The sequence below is a fragment of the Chiloscyllium punctatum genome, chromosome 25 (assembly GCF_047496795.1).
Source record: "Chiloscyllium punctatum isolate Juve2018m chromosome 25, sChiPun1.3, whole genome shotgun sequence".
Taxonomy (NCBI): Eukaryota; Metazoa; Chordata; class Chondrichthyes; order Orectolobiformes; family Hemiscylliidae; genus Chiloscyllium; species Chiloscyllium punctatum.
Window position 1 is genome coordinate 47,464,414 of NC_092763.1, and position 21,451 is coordinate 47,485,864.

Consider the following 21,451-nt stretch of genomic DNA (forward strand, 5'->3'; position numbering starts at 1 on the left):
ACCACCCCTCACCTTCCCCAGGTTCCAGCTTCCCACTCTGATATGACAGACTGCCCACAGAATAACAGCTGTCCTATACCATAAGCTGAATGGCAACAGGCCTCAATTGCAGCTGGGCTAGTATAAGCAGCACAGCAGTAGGCTGAGGTCCCAGTGCATCCTTTCTTGACCATTTAAGGACCTCAATCGCGGGTGGGCCTTCCAACCAGAACTTAATGCTGAAGGAGTGGAAGGACAGCTGGGTTTGGGTCAGTTACCAACCTGCTTGATTTACTTTCCTTCCTGCCTACAAGCTCTCCATAGCCAAGAAGGGAAGGTTCTGCAGTGATTGGGATGGGAATACATTCTGTGGCTTGCAGCTCTATGCCGTTCCCCTGTTAAAACCAGAATGGAAGGTTAAAATTGGCAGCACTTGATGTTTGGTATTCTGATTCCCCAGTGGTTAATACACTCCATTGTAAGTGCAATTACCCAGAATCCATGTCACAGCAAGGCTTCTTGGGTAGGTTTCTTTTGACCTCTTGACATTTTGTTACAGGGTCCCACCAAGCCTGCTTGGATATTATCAATCAACCTGTTCTGAGATGTTATCACACACCTCTGGAGCTGGAGGGACTTAAACTGAGTCTCCTGGCTCTGAGGTAAGGACAATACCACTACATTGCAAGAGCTCAGACCAGGGTTATCTAAATATGATTATTCAATTAAAAGAAATAAAAGGTTAAATTGCAGCTTAATTGGCATTTAATGTGCTTAAGTTGCTGATCCTCACATTCAAAGAGGGGTTGCTTACTTGCTAGCAGTCATGTCCCTGTCAAGTTACTCCCATAGCTAAAACTGTTGGTAACTCAAAGGTATGCAAAAATAACTCACATTTCTCACCACAAACTGTCTTCTTACACTACTGTTCAGTGCCTTCTCTACCCTCACCTCTGGCAACAAGTACAAGGTGCTCATGGATTATTTTGTCAATAGATTGTTGCCATCTTTTTAGCCCTTTCACCTTTCCCACTGATCTTCCCCTAATAGTCACTATTTATCTAGGCCTTAAATCACATCCCTTTCTCCACTCAATCCTATCCCTGCTCTTTCTAAGCAATTTCGTCCGTGAGATTTCAACCAAACTGCTGATTAAATAGGCCCCAAATTAGTTGTTTTTATATGGTTCACTCTCAAGGTATTGGCCCTCACATTCAAAATGGCCATATTTTCCGACAAACCATCCCCACTCCCACCTCCAATTGCCCATTTCTCTCCAAAAGCCAAGAAGCTGTGTCACTTACCAAATCCTTTCCCATCATTATAACAAATCCATTTTTGAATCCAAATTCCAACCCTGTCTCAACTGAAATGAGCCCGATAAAAGTAGCATTCTGTGTGACTGTGAACACATTATACTCCTCCACCATAATGGCCTAGATTTTCTAATGGCGAGAGTCATTTCTGCAGCATAGATCAGAGTTATGCATCAGGACTCTGAAGAACCCCTTGCATTTTCCATGAGGATTGCTGAGAAAATTGAAGATACTGATGAGCAATTCCCTGTGCCCAAAACCTTTCAAAAGTATTCAATTAAATCAGAGAATTTGGAGGGCTTTGCTGCAGTTGATAGTTACCTAGGAAAGGTTAATCTTTTGAAACTTTATTTTAACTTTGGGTGACTATGAAACTGATCCCCAACTACACCTGCTCAGACCCCTAACTCAACTGGACACTGTTGTGACATCTCTCTGTTTACAGGGACTGACTGATACCAACACCCCTCCCACCATCATTTGACTGACACCCCTCTTCCTTTAGCTGGGCCAGAGCCCTCTCTTTCTATTGGACCTGATAATTCCATTGCTCTTAAGTACCCTAGATATCATCTCTTACCTAGAACACTCACCTGTGGGCACCCTATCCAATGGCATTCTACGTCCCTACCCCACCTGGCACCCCATTCAGAAGTTAAATCTCAAATTCTGTTCAATAGACATCAATTCTAACCTCCTCCGTGGCAACCATCGTAAGCCGAAACAGGCTGTTGCCAACCTTTGTGGTATACTGATCTCTAAATGAGTTTCTCAAGGCATATCATCACTTTAGGGAGTCTTTATGACTCCCTAAAATCACTAAAATTCACTTGTCATTCAATTCATCCACTACTGAAGCCCTCATCCAGTCACTGGTGTTATTAATATTGACTATTCCAATACATTTGGCCAGTCTTCCACAATCACTTCTGAAACTCGAGGTCATCCAAGTCTGCTGCCTATGCCCTTACTCATACCAAGTTGCATCATCCCTTTGTACAGTGACCTACGTTGGCTCCCATGCCTTGATTTTGAAATGATTATTTTCAAAACCGTCTTCACTCATGTCTTTTCACATCTCTGCAATCTCTTCAAGCCCAATAACTTTGAGATAACAGCACTCATCCGATTCTGAGCTTTTGAGCATCTGTAACTTTAAGCTCTGCACCACTTCAGCTTCCAAGGTCGGAAACTCTGCAATTCTTTCCTTAAACATCACTATTTCTCATGTTTTCTTTCCCCTTTTAAGGTGCTGGTTAAAGCCTAATCTCTGATTTTACCCAAACATTTCATTTTCTCATTAATACCTTTTTATGGCACTTAGTGGTAAATTTTCTTTGCTAACTCTCCTGTGAAGCACCTTGGGGATGTTTTCAGTCGTAAAGGTGTTATATAAATGTAAATTGTTATTGCTACAGTTCTTTATCTTCATTTGCAATATCAACAGATCTAGTTTAAAAGGGTCCACTTTAATGTTGACAATTTGTTTTCTTTTTGTGTTCATCTGATATCTCTTACAAGTCTTCTTTCGTGTTATGTTTGTACAGCTATTACCTTTTGTTAAGATCTTCCTTTTCTGTATTTTATATCCTTTACAGTCAACTGAATTTATATTATTTTCACTTTTATATGTACTTTAAATTTATGGTATCATTCAGCCCTTCTTCCAATTGTAGCTCTGATTTATATACTGGAGCTTTTTCCTCTTACTGATATATATTGCTCCTGAATTATGCTGTCTTTTTGAGCACCTCTAACTTTTCTTGTTTGTGATTTTAACCAATAATAGTTTTGATATGATCCTGGCTTTTCAACACCATTTATCTTAATATGTTTCTTATTTGTCAGTCCAGCTGTAACTGCTTGAGTTATTCTTCGTCAATAGGGTCACCTCTTTTGAATTCCCATTAAAGTTAACTTTATAAAAATCTAGAATTTCAGTACCGCTGCGACGTTCATCCTTTTCAAATGTAACAGAATTGATCATGTTGTCTAATAGGTCCTTTACTCCTAGATTATTGATTAAGTTTGGCTCGTTACTATTGCTATTACCGTTACTGCAATGGTCTGCATATTGGAAAATTCTGGAATCTTGAGTACACTCAAAGTTCTATACAAATGTGTTTACCTTGAAAAGATAATCTACGTCATTCATTCATTCTATGATGGCATGCTAGTCAGTATATTGCAAAGTGAGATGTTGTTGCTTGCGTTTCCTGTCTCCAATGACACGAAGCAAGGCTGTGTATTGATTCCATCTCATTTTGCCATATATGTCACAGCTATGCTCTTGAACAGATTAGTCTGGAAATATTGAGGAGAGACAATCACAGTCAGATTGTGATTCTACCTTTTTCCGCTAGGACTGAACTCTACACTTCTGGTCAACAATTCCAGTCCCAGCTCTTTCAGAAGTCCAATAGTACCTTTAAAGTGCAGGATAGGTGGCAGAAGTCAAACCTCACCTCACTTGCAAGGCAAAGCACATTATATACTATGATTTGAATATCCAGTAGCACAAACAATATCTTTGACAGGTCCTATGAAAAGATACATATATAGGTACATATGAGGTGAGGATGACAGTTGGTTAAGAGATTAGCGTGCAGTAGTAGGATGTCAGGTAAATAAAATGCAAGGCTATAAGATACTAGAGAAATATGGTGCCAGTATGCTAGGTAGGTAATGGATTGGTTTGGGTAGATCAGGGTTGTGGGTGAATAAATATTCTATTTGAGTTGAGAGGATGTTAGGTTCAACGGGAGCTGTGGGGGGGATGGGATCCTGGGGGGAGAATGGGGTATTCAGTCTGGTAATGATCAAGGGGTATGTTGAGTCTCTAAAAGTTAGTATTTGTGAGATTCAGGGAGGGAGGGTAGGGTCCAATGATGAGATGATGCCAGGTTCCAGTACAGGATTGGGTGTGCTGGGGTTGGAATTGTGGCTGGTTACTGCTGGACGTTATCAAGGATAGCGGAAATGTTGTCTTGGGGGGAGTCAGAAGTGAATTGTGGGGGTTCAGCTTAATAGTTACTCAGGAGTTAAGTAGGTTTTAATCCTCCAACATTTTAGATTACTTACAGTGTGGAAACAGGCTCTTCGGCCCAACAAGTCCACACCGACCCGCCGAAACACAACCCACCCAGACCCATTCCCCTACATTTACCCCTGCCCCTAACACTACAGGCAATTTAGCATGGTCAATTCACCTAATCTGCACATATTTGGACTGTGGGAGGAAACCGGAGGAAACCCACACAGACACGAGGAGAACGTGCAAACTCCACACGGTCAGTCGCCTGAGGGTGGAATTGAACCCGGGTCTCTGGTGCTGTGAGGCAGCAGTGCTAATCACTGTGCCACCGTGCCGCCCAGTAACCATTAATTTAACTGAAGCAGAACTCTCCAAATTCTCTGACATGAAGGAGTCAGCCATCACAATCCTCAATTTCCTGTGCAATTCCCTTGGAGTCTGGTGTGTCAAGAATTCTGCAGGTTTCTGATGTGCATCTCCAGTTTCTGCTGCTCTAACAACTACCTGGTCATTGGAATAACTGGGCCACTGAGTCAGGTTTAGCCATTCATTTCAGGATAGCCAGCAAAACCTTCAGCTTGCAAAGGTTCTCAAGGTTTGCATAGAAGTTAATAGACAGTAATTGGGTCCTGCCCAAAATGTTAACTCTCTTGGTCTTTGGATACTACCTGATCCGCTGTGACTTTACCAGTACCATGTTTTATCAACTCTGACTCTCCAACATCTGCAATCCTCACTATTTCCAAGAAGTCAGAAGAGATAGGGAGCATGTATCAATCCATTTTCAGCCAGCACTCCAGGATCAACAACTCTTTATTTAGCACACATGCCTCTATCCATCCCTCCAGCATTAATTTCATCTGTAATATTCAAAATTGACTATATAAATCAAGACTTGGTCTGATGTGAGACACAAGACAACATTAACCAAGATTGTAAACAAGGTTTTTTTTAAATTTTGCTGAACATTTGACCATCAAGATGGTGTGACAATCCATCAATGACTCAGAAATTTATCTCCTAATAATGGCAAGTTACGGCTAGCCTCAGTAATGGCAACACTGTAGTGCTCTGAGCTGTCTTTGAATCTTTAATTCATTATGCATTTTTTATACTCCATGCACTAGCAAATGAACCTTTTACACGAGAGTTCATCCATCCTTCTGTCCTAATGCTGTTTTTTTTAACAGCACTTAATGCAACATGTTCCTTATTTGCCCTGCCTTGTTTAACTATTTGAGGAATTTTCATGTTCCCTGCACCTGAACTATTTAAGTCACTGTGAACAGTAATTTGTTCTTAACCCTTTAGATTATAATGGTTTCTGATGGAGCCTTTCCCTCCGAAGAATATAAACCATTCAGCCAATAGTTTTATATCAAAAATGAACTGTAACAACAGCCATAATCTGCTTTAATTATGTTATTTATCAACTGCCACTTACTGCACGGGTGACACAGTGGCTCAGTGGTTAGCACTGCTGCCTCACAGCACCAGGGACCTGAGTTTGATTCCCACCTCCGGTGACTGTGTGGAGCTTACATATTCTCCCTGAGTCTGCATGGGTTTCCTCCGGGTGCTCTGGTTTCCGCCCACATTCCAAAGAGATGTGTAGGTTAGGTGAATTGGCCATGCTAAATTGCCCGTAGTGTTAGGTGCATCTGTCAGAGGTAAATGTAGGAAATGAGTCTGGGTAGTTTATTCTTCAGAAGGTTGGTGTGGACTTGTTGGGCCAAAGGGTCTGTTTCCACACTGTAGGGAATCTACAATAAAGGAGGTTAATTGAATTACCAATATAATAATTTCTGTTTGTTTATTTCTTACCCAGATGTCAATTCATGGTGCTTTCTTTACAAGGTTTCCCTATAATGGTGCTGCTGGCACCATTAAAATAGCTATGGCTGGCTATTCTTGGGTGCTGAAATCAGAGTGGGCCGTGTTGCAGATTGGAGCGCACCTGCTACCACTGGCACAATGTGACCCAGCTGGTTTTCTTTCACCATGGTAGGTTTAGGTAAAGTTTGTGGAAAGCAGACACCCATCTGTGAGCTGAAAGTTCCAGGGCAGCCAAATATGTTTACATCAGAACTACAAAAGTATCTGACACTGACTCACTTTATGAGGCCGAGCTGCAATCTCTCTACAAGAGACCCTTAGCCCAGGTCAAACTAAAGACTGCTGATGTGTTGTGAGATGACACCATTGTCATGATGATGGTTAAGAAGCCCAAATTACTATGGACATTTTTAACTCGTAATTTTAAAGTCTGCATACTTAAATCTGATACAACCAATAATGGCTACTGATGTAAGTTATGTGGCTGTCAGGAAACACAGACCCACTTATGTGACACCAGAGGATGCAAAGGGAGCTTCAAGCAACAACTCTTCAAAATGGAAGAGGCAGTTCAAAACAGACTGGAGCTCTTATGATTATAAAGAAAGTGAAAAGCTGAAGACTCCCTGCTCAACAGCAACAACGCCCTGTAGATTACATCCTCAATATTGTTTTGCTGTTATGGACCAGACCAAACCCCTTCAAAACATGTCTCAGAGATAGCCTAGACCTTAACTTTCTTTTAGTTTAAAGACGTCAGGTGTTCCAATAGGAATGCAGTTTGATTGGTCAAACTATCAGGCTCAAAGCAAAATACACTTTATTCGTATACTGTGGTTAAAATACAGACAAAGTAAAAGAAAAGAATTGGCTTAATGGTAACCCTATAAAAATACTTAGCAAAGTACACATTAACTGTTCCAATATAGTAACATCGCATAAGCACTCTTCTGGCAAAGGCAAAATCAGTAAAATAATTGCCTCACGTGCGATTCTAGCAGCAAAATGAGCTGAAGAGAGAGGGGAAAAAAAGCTTCCACATCCAGCTTCAAGATCTTGGCAACTGCTACTGAAAGCTAAAACTAAACATCCTGGTTCTGTGGGACCTTGACCACATCCACCCAGGATGTTCCAATTTTTAAAAAGAAAGGCATTGTAAGCTGCTTACTTTCTTCGCTTGAAGCAGTCTGCTCGACACTTCTGTCTCAACCTCTCTTCATTAACAAAATCAGGACAAAATACACCTCTTAAAGCCATAATTGTGCCACACTGCAGGTAAGTTTTGTGATCTTTTCCTTGGATAATACAAAGCGGCAAAAGTTAAAATTGCAGCTTTAGCTCTCCTGGAGGATATTAATAGGACCCCCCAAGTGGGCTATGCTACCCATGTGTATCAGTGTGGGTTCGAGCATTAGTTTGCTGTGAAGGTCACAGTCAAAGAACTATCCCCAAGTCACACCTGTAAAGGGACACTTGCACACTGAGTGCTAGAAGCCAGCTAACAATCCAGGAAAAGGGAATGAGGCAATGCAAGGTTTGTCCCTGACCCTGAATGATGAAATTCAATCATGGTTGAAAGGAATCCGAACCATAAAATATCAACAAATCTGCAAGATGAAGAATTTTGAAATTAACTGTTCAATTGCGAATGTTCCCATTCAAGTAACCTCCACTTCAAAGATTGCAATGTTTGACTACCTGATCTTTGCGAACAATTCAGAGACCGATGCATGTGTCCAAGTTTTTAAAAACTTCTTATCCTTTTGGATTCACCATCTATATGTAATCTGTGTGCATGTTGCACTGTTAGTTAGTCCTGTATTTAATAATTAATAAGCTCACAAGTTGTTACCTCAAGTAAGTCTGGTCAAATTAATTTATTTTGAAACATAAATTCACTTGGAACTGGGAGAAAGCTATGCATGAGGAAAGGATCTGTTTTTAAATGAAACATGTTATGACCGACTGAGGGGACAGTTGAATAAAGAAGGGGAGTCACTTCATCCATGCTTACCCGGGAGCTTAATAATTTGTGGTATTCTTTTGGATTTGTAGCAAATTGGGGAATCTCTCACTCAGGGTCTGGGCAGAATATCACAGGCTGGAAATAGATTCCTGCATAGTTTTAAACAAAGTAGTGGAAATTCCTTAACAGATCACACAGTAGGTGATGTAACAGAACCTCCAGCAGCAGATGGCAAGAATGGTAGACAGAACCTAATAGGGAAAAATCATCAGCCCAGTGAGGCTCTCCATTTCAGAGAACAACACCTTTGCCAATGCTTAGGGCCTGAGGGAGATGTCATGGGAAAAGGAAGAGAGCAGCATTTCAGGATCTGACACGCATGTGGTAAGAAATCTCAGTGTTTTGGGAACAGGCAAGTGAAACAGAAGATGCTGAAGATCGACTCAGACCATGATGACAGCGTTCCTGAGTCCCAGAGTTTGAAGGAAAAGATTTACATCATGTCTGAGGAGACCAGATAATCTGGTTCATGTGATGATGGGAAATTAACAGTAGGAACTCTAGCAAATGAACTCTACTCTGCAAATTAAAGATCAGAATATAAGCCCCTAACAATGTCCTGTTGGAACTGAAACGTCAGACGTGAATTTCCTCTATGAATAAAACATTCAACCACGTCAGCTTCTCTGTTAATTTGTAAAGATCTGATGTCGGTGAAATAAAGTAATTTACAATTTTCATGCAATTCTTAAAATTGTCTTTAAATCTCGCATTGTACTCATATATTGCTTGTGCAAGGTAGGTAATAGACTTGAGAAATGCAGCTGCAATTTATATAGATTATTGAATATTTATTGAGGTGAACAAAGGGTTAAAGGTAATATGCAGAAATATGGCCCAGATAAATTACCAATCTCAATTTCTCTGATGATCATTGGTGATCAGTGGCTTGTCAAAACAAAAGTTGCAAGCGCTGTTTGATTAAGCATGAGATTGGATCCAGCTCCCAAAGTCTTGGCCCTCATCTATGCATTATTTGCGATACTTTGCATAAAACAAGAAAGTGTTATTCAGTGGCTGTTAGAAAGGTAATTGGAGATGTGTAGGGCAACAGGGAGGGGATGAATGTCAAACCAAATCTCTGGAATGTGATGATGAAGGAGTGTTGAAAGAAGTTGATGATTGTTCATGTCAAAAGAATGAGATGAGAATGCTGTTACATTATGTATGATTTGGAGGTACAAGTGTTGGATTGGGGTGTACAAAGTTTTAAAAAAATTACAACACCAAGTTATAGACCAACAGGTTTATTTGGAAGCACTAGCTTTTGGAGCGCTGCTCCTTCATCACGTGTCCAACCACCTGATGAAGGAGCAGCAGTCTGAAAGCTGGTGCTTCCAAATAAACCTGTTGGACTATAACCTGGTGTTGTGTGCTTTTCGGCTCTGGTAAGATATGGTATGAGTAGAGCAAAGGAAACCATGAATTTTGTTTGGAATGCACATTTTGGGATAAAATTATTAAAACGGTTAATATTTGCAAAACCATACAAAATACACAACATATTCATTGATAATATGGGCGGCATGGTGGCACAGTGGCTAGCACTGCTGCCTCACAGTGCCAGATACCCGGGTTCAATTCCTGCCTCAGACAACTGTCTTTGTGAAGTTTGCATATTCTCCCTGTGTCTGCGTGGGTTTGCTCCGGTTTCCTCCCCCAGTCCAAAAATGTGCAGGTTAGGTGAATTGGCCATGCTAAATTGCCTGTAGTGTTAGGTGAAGGGGTAGATGTAGGGGAGTGTGTCTGGGTGGGTTGCGCTTCGATGGGTCGGTGTGGAATGGATGGGCCGAAGGGCCTGTTTCCACACTGTAAGTAATCTAATATGTTATAAATATTTTGTTCTTCTAAATTTAATAGCTTCAGGGTCTAAAGACCTTCTACCTGGTTTACAATATCTTCAAAACTCCTCAGTTGAATTCCAGTCTCTAGCTATTTCTCAGTCCTCTCTTATCCTGCATTTCTTCAGACTCTAATGGCAATGGAGATAGAGTCTGACCTTGTAAAGTTAAGAGTTCAGCAGCAATCAGATAAAAATCCTTTCGAACTCAAACAGATTGGAAACTGTTTATTTGGTTTCTGAATTCTTTAGATTGTTACAGTCAGTAGCTGGGTTCTGTCTCATAAATAATGTGGTCTGTTCATTTATTACCTTTTGACACATCAGCTGGCCTTGAGGCAACTCTGTGTGTACACTTTCAAGACCAGTTCACACAATGGTTCAGTAGATTGCCTGGTGTGCAACTGAGCCAAGCAAACCAGAAGGTTTCAGGTTACTTGCCCATGCTGCACTGCATGTGGCAGCAATTTGGTTACTACAATCAGCTTCAGCACCTTTATATTAGGAAGTGGAAAATCAGGCAGATTTCCTTCTTGAGATATAATTCATTGGTACCTGCTGGAATGTATGTTTGTATGGGTATTGCAAGAATCAGATCCAGTCTGACTGCGTTACTCATTTAGTTTTGAACAGTATGTCTATTGTTACTATCTAGCATCATATGTGAAGAATGGTCATGTGATAAAGGTGCTAGAAGCTCTTATTTCTTAACACAAGTGATAGAGTCATAGAGATGTACAGCACAGAAACATGCCTGAATGTTGGTTTGCTCACTGAGCTTCCAGCTCAAGCAAACCTACATCCAGAACCTCAACCTGAGCTACAAATCTTCTCACAACTCACAGAAACAGACACTTCGGTACAACTCGTCTATGCCAACCAGATATCCTAACCTAATCTAGTCCCATTTGCCAGCACTTGGCCCATCTCCCTCTAAATCCTTCCAATTCATATACCCAGATGCCTTTTAAATGCTATAATGGTACCAGCCTCCACCACTTCCTTTGGTGGCACATTCCATATACGCACCACGCTCTGTAAAAACGTTGCCCCTTAGCTCCCTTTCACATCTTTTCCCTCTCACCTTAACTTATGCCCTCTAGTTCTGCACTCCCCGACCCCAGGGAAAAGACCTTGTCTATTATTCCTATCCATGCCCCTCATGATTTTATAGACCTCTATATGGTCACTCCCTCAGCCTCCAACACTCCAGGGAAAACAGCCCCAGCCTGTTCAGCCTCTCCCTGTAGCTCAAATCCTCCAACCCTGGCAACATCCTTGTAAATCTTTTCTGAACCCTTTCAAGTTTCATAACCCTTTTCTTTTCAGGAGCAATTAGAGATCAGGCCCAGTATCTTAACTTAAAACTATGAATTGTAATAGTTTTAGAATTTTCAGGATCTAACTTTGTTTTAAAATGGACTGAAAGATTGCTACGATGGTTGCTGAACATCGGGAGGCTTTTGCAAATTTTGCACAGGCTCGGACTGATTTTAAATCTTCAAAAAGATCCTAATTAATGGCCATGGGTGGAGTGCCTCCCTTTTGAATGGACATGCATTAGTGGAATTCTGAAATCTGTCGACATACCCCGAAACTCAAGTCCATATTTCATGTCTCCAATTTCAAAATTTAACAATGATTTGTGTAAAACATAGTTTATCATAAGTAGGTGTGAATAACCCATTCATTTTCCCATTATAGCAACAGCTTTGAACTTCTAAATCATCCTAGTTGGACAATAGTCATATTGATCATATGAGCTGAATTGGCTACTGATAATAAGTCGTATTACTCCAAGAACTAGGAGTACCGGTCAATCTGTATACTGACTAGACAAGTGGGACAATTCATCCAGCCAAAAGAACAGAACCCTGCCTAACAGGCAATTAATTTAGGCAGTCTGAGGGGGAACAATTTGTTATCCACATTTGAATGACCCTTTCAGAGTAAACAAATTCTCCTCATTTCTGTATTAAAAGGGAAACCTCTTATTCTCAAACCATACCCCAAGTTTCAGTCTTGCCCTGAAAAGGAAATATCTTCATAGTATGTGTGCTGTTAGATTCCTATATAGAACAGTGCACGTCGATGCACAGTACAGGTTCTTTGGCCCTCGATGTTGCACCGACTGGTAGAACCAATCTGAAGCCCATCTCTCCTACACAATTCCATTCTTGTCCATATACCTATCCAATGGATTTGTTTCAATAAGCTCTCATTCTTCTAACTCTAATGTACTGTACGTAGGTTTAATCTGATCGCCCTTTATTGAAAGATAAGCTCTTCATCCAAGAAATAAATTAAGTGAACCTTCTTTGAACTGCTTGAAAATAATTAATTCTCTTTTTCTCAAGTAAGGAGACTAAAGCATGCAAGGGTTGGAGTTCCTAATCAAATGCTGTCTTTGATTTTTTTTGTAGTAGTAGGTGCAATGAGTTTAGAAGGTGCTGGTCAAAGCAGCCTGGATAAGTCAGTGCAGTATACCTAGTAGATGGTACACTTTGCTGCCATTGATGGTGAAGGGAGTGAATGTTTAAGGCGGTGACCGGGGTGCAAATAATGCAGGCTGATTTGCTCTGGACGGTATGCAGATTCTTGAATGTTGTCAGAGCTGCATTTATCCAGGCAAGTAGTAATTATTTCATCATAATCCTGACTTGTGTAGATAGTAAACAGGCTTTGATTGACATGAGGTTATTTGCTCACCACAGAATTACCAGCCTCTTGTCTGCTTTTATAGTCATAGCATTTATACGGTCAACGGTAAGCAAGATGTGATAAGGAATTCAACTGAGGTAATGTTATTAAATGCCAACAGAAGAAGTTATCTCTCTTGTTGGACTTAATCTTTACTTGACAATTGTGTGGAACTAAAAAAATGTAAAATCTACAATCAATTCAAATGACTTCTTGCTCAGAAAAAGTTGGAATATCAAGCAACTAAATTAAGTGAATTAAATCAAAAGGATGGGAGTTGCTTTTCTTTTTTGAAATGTGAGTTAATAGATTTGAATTAACAAGATAATTTGAAACAAATAATTCCAAACAAGCTAAACACAGGCTTTAAGGTAGTATTCAAAATATACATTGCTCCAGCTGTTGCATAACTGAAGCAATGTAAAAGTTTAACAAACCACTTGGAACAGAAATTCAGTTATCTCCATTCATTACTCTTGTATGATTCAAGATTAAGAACCAAAAGGTTTCATTTGTCATTTTTTAAAGTTATCTACTTATGTTGTCAGTTTTAATAGTGTGCCTCTGCATACGAAGATCCCTTTGTTTCTCTGCCTGGGCAATTTGAGATATATTCTCTTTTTTGCTTTTAAAATATATTGCTTCATAATTTTTTTTACAGTGGAAAGGTAAAAACACACCCCAGTTACAATGAGGAAGGCTGTTTGGCCCATCTTAATTCAGTCAACTATAAGGTTATATTAACCTTTCCATTGCAGCACCTAGCTATTAAGCGCCTGAGACCCAGGTTCAATCCCCGCCTCAGGCGACTGACTGTGTGGAGTTTGCACATTCTCCCCATGTCTGCGTGGGTTTCCTCTGGGTGCTCGGTTTCCTCCCACAGTCCAAAAATGTGCAGGCCAGGTGAACTGGCCATGCTAAATTGCCCGTAGTGTTAGGTGCAGCGGTCAGTATAGGAGAATGGGTCTGGGTGGTGCGCTTCGGCGGGTCGGTGTGGACTTGTTGGGCCGAAGGGCCTGTTTCCACACTGTAAGTAATCTAACCTAATCTAATCTAAGAATATTGGCACCACTAATATCACTCAATTTCATTCCATACATTAATAAGTCTTTATGTGAAAAGCTTCCTAACAAGCCCTAAACTTTTTACTTTTACATTAATTATCAACTTTTCTTTATCCTTGACCTACCATTATAAATCTCTTTCTCTGCGGAACTATCTCCACCTGTCACTTCTACCTTCATGACCAATGCCTCTTCCCCTTCCCTCCCCATCCATCCCCTCCCCAACCCCAGTCTCCAGCATATTTACTTCCTTTTCCTAGCTCTTATATCTGAGGAAGGGTCACAGCACCCAAAAGTTAACCGTGCTTTCTCTCCACAGATGCTGCCAGACCTGCTGTATTTTTCCAGCAATTTCTGTTTTTGTTCTAAACCGTTACTCTGTTAGTTTGAAATTTGGTCTTATGCAATTTCCTGGTTTTACTTTTTCTTTATTATTCAAAATCTCTGAAACCTCTATCCCATTACACCACTGATATCCTCTTTTAAAATGAAAAAATCTTCATAATCTCAAAATAATTTGTGATTCAGGAAGCGCAGGTGGTAAATCGCCCTGTGCTCAGCAACATGAGGCTGAAGAGAATTTTACCCCTGGGCCGCATCTCCATACCTCTGGCAAATTTCCTGGCCAAACCTGGCAGAAATTGGCAGCTGGTCAGTGTATAGTAATCAAATGTCAAATAGCAGGAGACTGCCCCTGGGAAATGAAAGACTGATGGACTGACTGACTGTCAGGCAAGTTGAACTGACAGAGATCCAGTGAAATTAATTACATGGTCCAAAGTTGTTATTGTGAATATGCAAATTTGGAATGGCAAGTACAAAAAGAACCAGTCAAAGAAAAACAAAAAGAGACTTCGATAATATTATTAACTGGTCACTGAAACAATCAAGCTAAATATTCCCATAGTAATGAAGATAAGATGAAAACAAGGAGGTTGGCAAATATAGAGATTGGATCTTTCACAGAGAGACTGGTTGTATCAACAGACTTTCAGGAAAATATGTGTGCTTGTAAAACAACTAGAAAGACAGGTATCTCAGACATGTTGGGCTATGATATTTGTAACTCAGTCAGATATGTTGTGATAACTTTTGCAGGACTATCCATACTTATGCAACTCTTGGAGCACAATCAGTTAAACTGTAAAAATCGGTTATTCAAGCTTCTAATTAAAGACAAGGTAGCTGTCACGGTCAATAGATAGAGTGTAGATGTGCTAGAGCATTCACATGGGAAACCTATCTTCAGAAACCAACAGGTAAATACTCGTCATTATGGCGCTTTCTATCTGGACAGATTAATGTTAATGAAAAATATCCAGTATTATGGAAATACATCAACTATTTTATTTCAATGTTCTTTTCTCAGCAGTTTAGTTAGTAAGTATATTAGCTACTGTTGTGTTAGTAGATCTAAGGTAGTGTTAGTAGAACTGTAATTGATTTTGGAGTCCCTAGGATAAGGAGAGGAAATACTCTTGATTCTTATTTAATAACTGCACTTCTGTGTATCTATGTATATGTTTGTGCATGTGCACATGCATGTGTCTGTATATGTGTATGTACACCTACATGAGAAGTGGTCATCCAGAGAAGGATTAGCTTTGACTGTGCTGCCCCTGCATTTGAAAATAATACTGATACTTGGAGATGTCTATTTTTTTGTCTTATTCTTCCTTCAAAGATGACCATGTTCATCATCTGTTCTGTTGAGTTTCCGATGGATACACAGATGACTGCTAAGACTCACTTGCATTCGGAAGATTCTGCTTCAGATAGGATTGGATACCATAGACGATGGAATAATGCCAGTTGCCGGTTTGGGATTTTCTCTCCTTGCATTTTTTCTCTCCCTCTATTACATGATTGTTTTTGAAAGAGGTTGTAAGAAGTGGTAGAAGTAGTGGTGGGGGATTTCTTTGGGAATAGTGACCACAATTCTGTAAGTTTTAGAATACTTGTAGATAAAGAAGAGAGTGGTCCTCAGGGAAGAGTACTAAACTGGGCCAAGGCTAATTATATCAAAATTCGGCAGGAGCTGGGAAATGTGGATTGGACACAACTATTTGAAGGGATGTCTACATTTGAGATGTGAGAGGCTTTCAAAGATAGGTTAACGGTAGTGCAGGATAGGCATGTCCCATTAAAGGTAAAGGATAGGAAGGGCAAGATTCATGAACCGTGAATAACAGGAGAAATTGTATGACTAGCCAAGAGGAAAAGGGAAGCGTACGTAAGGTCCAGACAGCTAAGAACAGAACAAGCTCTGGAGGAATATCGGAAAAGTAGGACAAGTCTTAAAGAAGGAATCAAGTGGGTTAAAATGGGTCATGAAATAGCTTTAGCTAGCAGAATTAAGGAAAATCCCAAAGCATTTTATTCTTATATAAGAAGCAAGCGGGTAACTAGAGAAAGGATTGGCCCACTAAAAGATAATGAAGGATGTGTGCCGAACCTGAGAGAATAGGTGAGATTCTGAATGATTACTTTGCATCAGTGTTCACTGAGGAGAGGAACATGATGCATCTTGAGATTAGAGCTAGAAGTTTGATTAGTCTGGATCACGTTGGCATAAGTAGGGAAGATGAGTTGGGTATGCTAGAGGTTACTAAGGTGGACAAATCCCCAGGACCGGATGGGATCTATCCCAGGTTGCTGAGGGAGGAGAGAGAGGAAATAGCTGTGGCCCTGACAGATATCTTTGTGGCATCCTTAAATACAGGTGAGGTGCCGGAGGACTGGAGGGTTGCTCATGTTGTCCCCCTATACAAGAAGGATAGTAGGGATATTCCAGGTAACTACAGACCAGTGAGCCTGACATCGGTGGTGGGGAATTTGCTGGAGAGGGTACTAAGAGATAGGATCTATTCATATTTAGAAAAGAATGAGCTTATCAGTGATAGGCAACATGGTTTTGTGTGGAGGGAGATCGTGCCTTACCAAGTTAACAGAGTTCTTTGAGCAAGTGACCAAGTTGTTAGATGAAGGAAGGGCTGTTGATGTCATATACATGGACTTTAGTAAGGTGTTTGATAAGGTTCCCCATTGTAGACTAATGGAGAAAGTGAAGTCATATGGTGTGCAGGATGTTCTAGCTAGGTGGATAAAGAACTGGTTGAGCAACAGGAGACAGAGTAGTAGTTGAAGGGAGTTTCTTGAATTGGAGAAAGGTGACCAGTGGTGTTCCACAGGGGTCAGTATTGGGGCCACTGTTGTTTGTGATATACATTAATGATCTAGAAGAGGGCACTGTTGGTATGATCAGCAAGTTTGCAGATGACACAAAGATTTGTGGAGTAGCAGAAAGCATAAGGACTGTCAGAGAATACAGGAGGCTATAGATAGACTGGAGAGTTGGGCGGAAAAGTGGCAGATGGCTTTCAATCCAGACAAATGTGAGGTGATGCATTTATGCAAGTCTAATTCTAGAGCAAATTATACAATGAATGGAAGAGCCTTGGGAAAAGTTGATGGGCAGAGAGATCTGGGGGTGCAGGTCCATTGTACCCTGAAGGTTGCTGCACAGGTGGATAGAGCAGTCAAGAAGGCATATAGTATGCTTGCCTTCATTGGACGGGCTTTGAATATAAGAGCTGGCAAGTCATGTTAACATTGTACAAGACATTGGTTCAGCCGCATTTAGAATATTGTGTACAGTTCTGGTCGCCACATTACCAAAAGGATGTGGATGCTTTGGAGAAAGTGCAGAGAAGGTTTACGAGGATGTTGCCTGGTATGGAAGGTGCTAGCTATGAAGAGAGATTGAGTAGGTTAGGTTTATTTTCACTAGAAAAAAGGAAATTGAGGGGGGACCTGATTGAGGTTTACAGAATCATGAAGAGTATAGACAGCGTGGATGGAGATAAGCTTTTTCCCAGGGTGAAGGATTCAATAACCAGAGGTCATGCTTTCAAGGTGAGAGGTGGAAAGTTTAAGGGGGATACACGCGACAATTTCTTCACAGGGGGTGGTAGGCATTTGGAATGCGTTGCCAGCAGAGGTGGTAGTGGCAGGCACGGTAGATTCATTTAAGATGAATCTGGATAGATGCATGAGTAGGTGAGGAGCAGAGGGATACAGATGCTTAGGAATTGACCAACAGGTGTAGACTGGATTGGCTCAGGCTTGAAGGGCCGAAGAGTCTGTTCCTGGGCTCTAAATTTTCTGTGTTTTTTTTCTTTGTTATTTTCATTTGGTTGTACCCGGTACAGTAATACTGGCCAAACTTTGCCCTGATCTTCTGAGTGAAACCTTCAGAGGGTCATTGTAGCACTTCTTTCAACAGCCATGAGAGGACATCTCAGATTCAAGCACTTTGTAGAAGTTTCATGTTGGTTTGCAAGGGTCAGCTCTTCTGACTACCTGACCATCACCACTCATTGGTACTGTTTTTGTATACTGTGGACAGTTAGCATGCTATCTCTCATGAGTACCTTAGTGTCTGTTATTTTGTTTTGCCAACTCACCTTCAGAAGTTTTGGAAGCTAGCTTATGTGAGAGTTGTTGAGCTTGACATAACACACATACACAGGCCAGGTCTTGCATACCATAAAATTATAGAATCCCTACAGTGCAGAAAAGGCTATGAAGAGCATCCCACCCTATCCCTCAAACTTAACATTTACCATAATTAATCCACCTAACCTGCACATCCATGGACACTATTGGGCTATTTAGCATGACCAATTCACCTAACCTGCACATCTTTGAACTGTGGGAGGGAACCAGAATAAACCCATGCAGACACTGGGAAAATGTACAAACACCACACGGACATCCACGCAAGACTGGAATCAAGCCTGGGTCCCTCGTGCTGTGAAGCAGCAGTGTTAACCATGCAGACCAATGTTAACCAGTGCTAATTTTAGAGTAGAGTGGGCAGGATTGCTGCTCTATAGATTTCCAGTTTGCTAGATAGAGTTATTCTTTTTCATTTCTGACCAATGTTTGAAGCCAGTTTAAACTACACTTGCTTTTGCAACTCATATATGTGGCATTGCCAATATAGAAACACAGAAAAATAGGAAATAGGAACACTGAGACATTCAGTCTCTGGAGCCTGCTCCATCTTTAGACCATTAGAAGTCCATAAGAAATAAAACCAGGAGTAGGTCAATTGGCAGCTCAAGCCTTCTCTGCCATTCGACAGACTCATGGTTGACCCAACATGCCTCACTTTCACTTTTCTGCCCTTTCTTTGTAACCCTTGATTCCCCTGTTGATCAAGAATCTATGTCAGCCTTAAATATACACAATGATTCTGTCCTTACAGCTCTCTGGGGTAATGAGCTCCAAAGACTCACAATCCTTTGAGAGGAGAAATTCCTTCTCATCCCAGTCTTAAACTGGTGACCCTTTATTCTGAGACTATGAACGCTGGTCCCATGAGGGGAAACATCCTCTTCACACTTACTTTCTCAAGGCCCTTAAAATTCCTAAATGTTCAATTTGATGACAACAAATCCACTATCGTAACATTATTCTCACATACTTTGAATATATCTTCAAGTCTTGAATGTCTTGAATCCATTAATCTCTGTCTTGAATATAGTTAGTGGGCTGGGTGTGACCTTGATTCATAGGGGCTGTGGAGTAGGCTTCCATGAGATGAGTCAACCTCTAGCTGAATATTCTTCGGGACAAGATAAGCTCTTTGCCTCCTGTAAATTTCAACCAAATTGACTGAGCTTTCACAGTCCTTTAGCTAGATCACGAGAATGTGCTGCTGAGAAAAGTGAACTTATTTACTGCTAACAGATTCTTATCATAGATTGAAACTTGGAACCCAGATAGACCTCACTGAAGGGGGCTGGTACATTACTTCAGTTTTCTTTGTACAGATTGTAAAGGTGAAGTTGGTGCTGACCTTTCATAATTCAACAATGAGCTTTTCCCTGTATTATCACCATCAGTGTGGCTTATTTGGAGAAGCATGAAGAACAAAATTGGCTAATTATGATACCATCTCGAAATTGTTGTTCTATGTTTGCACCAGAATTTTCTTACCAAAACTGCCACTGCCTTTTATAGCATGTCAGGAGCCAACCCATCACTTTCAACTAAAGTCATGCTCCAACTTTTGTCACACACCTACTCCAATGAATACTTCCTCGATGTTACTGGTGGTAGAAACACATGGCAAAGACTCTTGAGGCAAATATTACATGACAGAAGATATTTTCTTGATTACTACTGGAAGCTGGTATTCTTTTGTCAGTGTATTGAAGTGCAATTCTGTAAAGAATTTTTGTTGTCATTTTACCCAGTTTGAATTGTGGTTGTGAGTTTGGAAATGGAAATTCTTCTATTCCTATTCTATGAAACAAGGAAGCTGAGGAAATGAGAATCCCCTGTACTGGAAACATTTTAAATGAGATATTGTGGAATATAATTGGTTCTTGTGCATTCATCCCATGAGTTTTCCATTCAGTCAAACTTTGGACATTTCTGATTGCGTGTCTTACAGAAGGACAATGTTTCCCCCACCTTCACACTCCAGATGCTACTGGGGTAATATTACCTGATGTCTGAAGATCAGAACAACATTTTATTATTGTAGCTCAAAATCAACTTTGCCTGGAGTTTCTTTGCCAAACGTCCTTCCAGGTACCACCTGGAGTTTTTTTGCCACATTAATCAGACAATATTTCACTGGTGTACTTAGAAGATGACTCATGCTCTCTTGAGAAATGCTTCATGCTTCACTTTCTTTTCAATGAAACCACAGACACAAAGACGGAGAGCACTGCAGTTCAAATGGTGATCAGGATTCCAAGAGAAATTGTTGCAAAAAAAAATTGAATGTATGCATAATCAAAGTACTGCATGATAATCTGCTCAATTTCATTAACAGAAAAGACTTTCATGCCATTAGTTTGCAGTTCTTGCGTGATATCAATCACCTTATCCTACGCGTAAATCCTACCATGATGCTTTCATTATTTGACAATACATTACACCAGCTTTTGTGACTCAAATCCATGTATCTGTGTCTGTTTTGTGACCTCGAGTATCCCCTGAAGTCTTGACTTAAGATTCCAGTAAAGCTTCTGCAGACAGAGGAAGTCAACAGATATAATGAGGCCCATGAGTATCCATCTGAGTAGCTGAGCTCTTCCTGCAAGGCAGTCCTGAAGATGTGAAAAACAGAAGAGCTTGTATAGTGTGCACCCAGTGACAACTGCCCTTGAAGAAGAAATACCATCGTGTAAAGTCATTGAATTACTTTCGGAAATCACTTAAAGCGGACACAGTATATGATAAGCTTTTTTGCTGCTTTTGCTGATAAGATCTTGCACTTCATCATCTCCCATATGTTAGTTTAACTGCATACGCCAATGGAAGGAGAAAAGACAATGTTCAAAGCTGGTGTGCACCACATTAACATTCTATGCTAATGAGAAATAGAGGTGTATTGTTTCTTTTAAACAAACTCTCCTTGAAGATTAACAAATAATGCGTTGGGCAAACTCATTTTGAATAAAGATGGGACTTAAGTATTTGCAGAGCTTGCTATTTGCATAAGTGTCTTTCTTTAACATCTAGAGAAAGAGCATGAGATATCAGGAGTTGAGTGAACTTGACCAATTTTGCCCAGCCTTGAGGAATCAGTGGCCCTCTTTCCATATTGCATAGAAATTTCTGGAGTGCTTGATG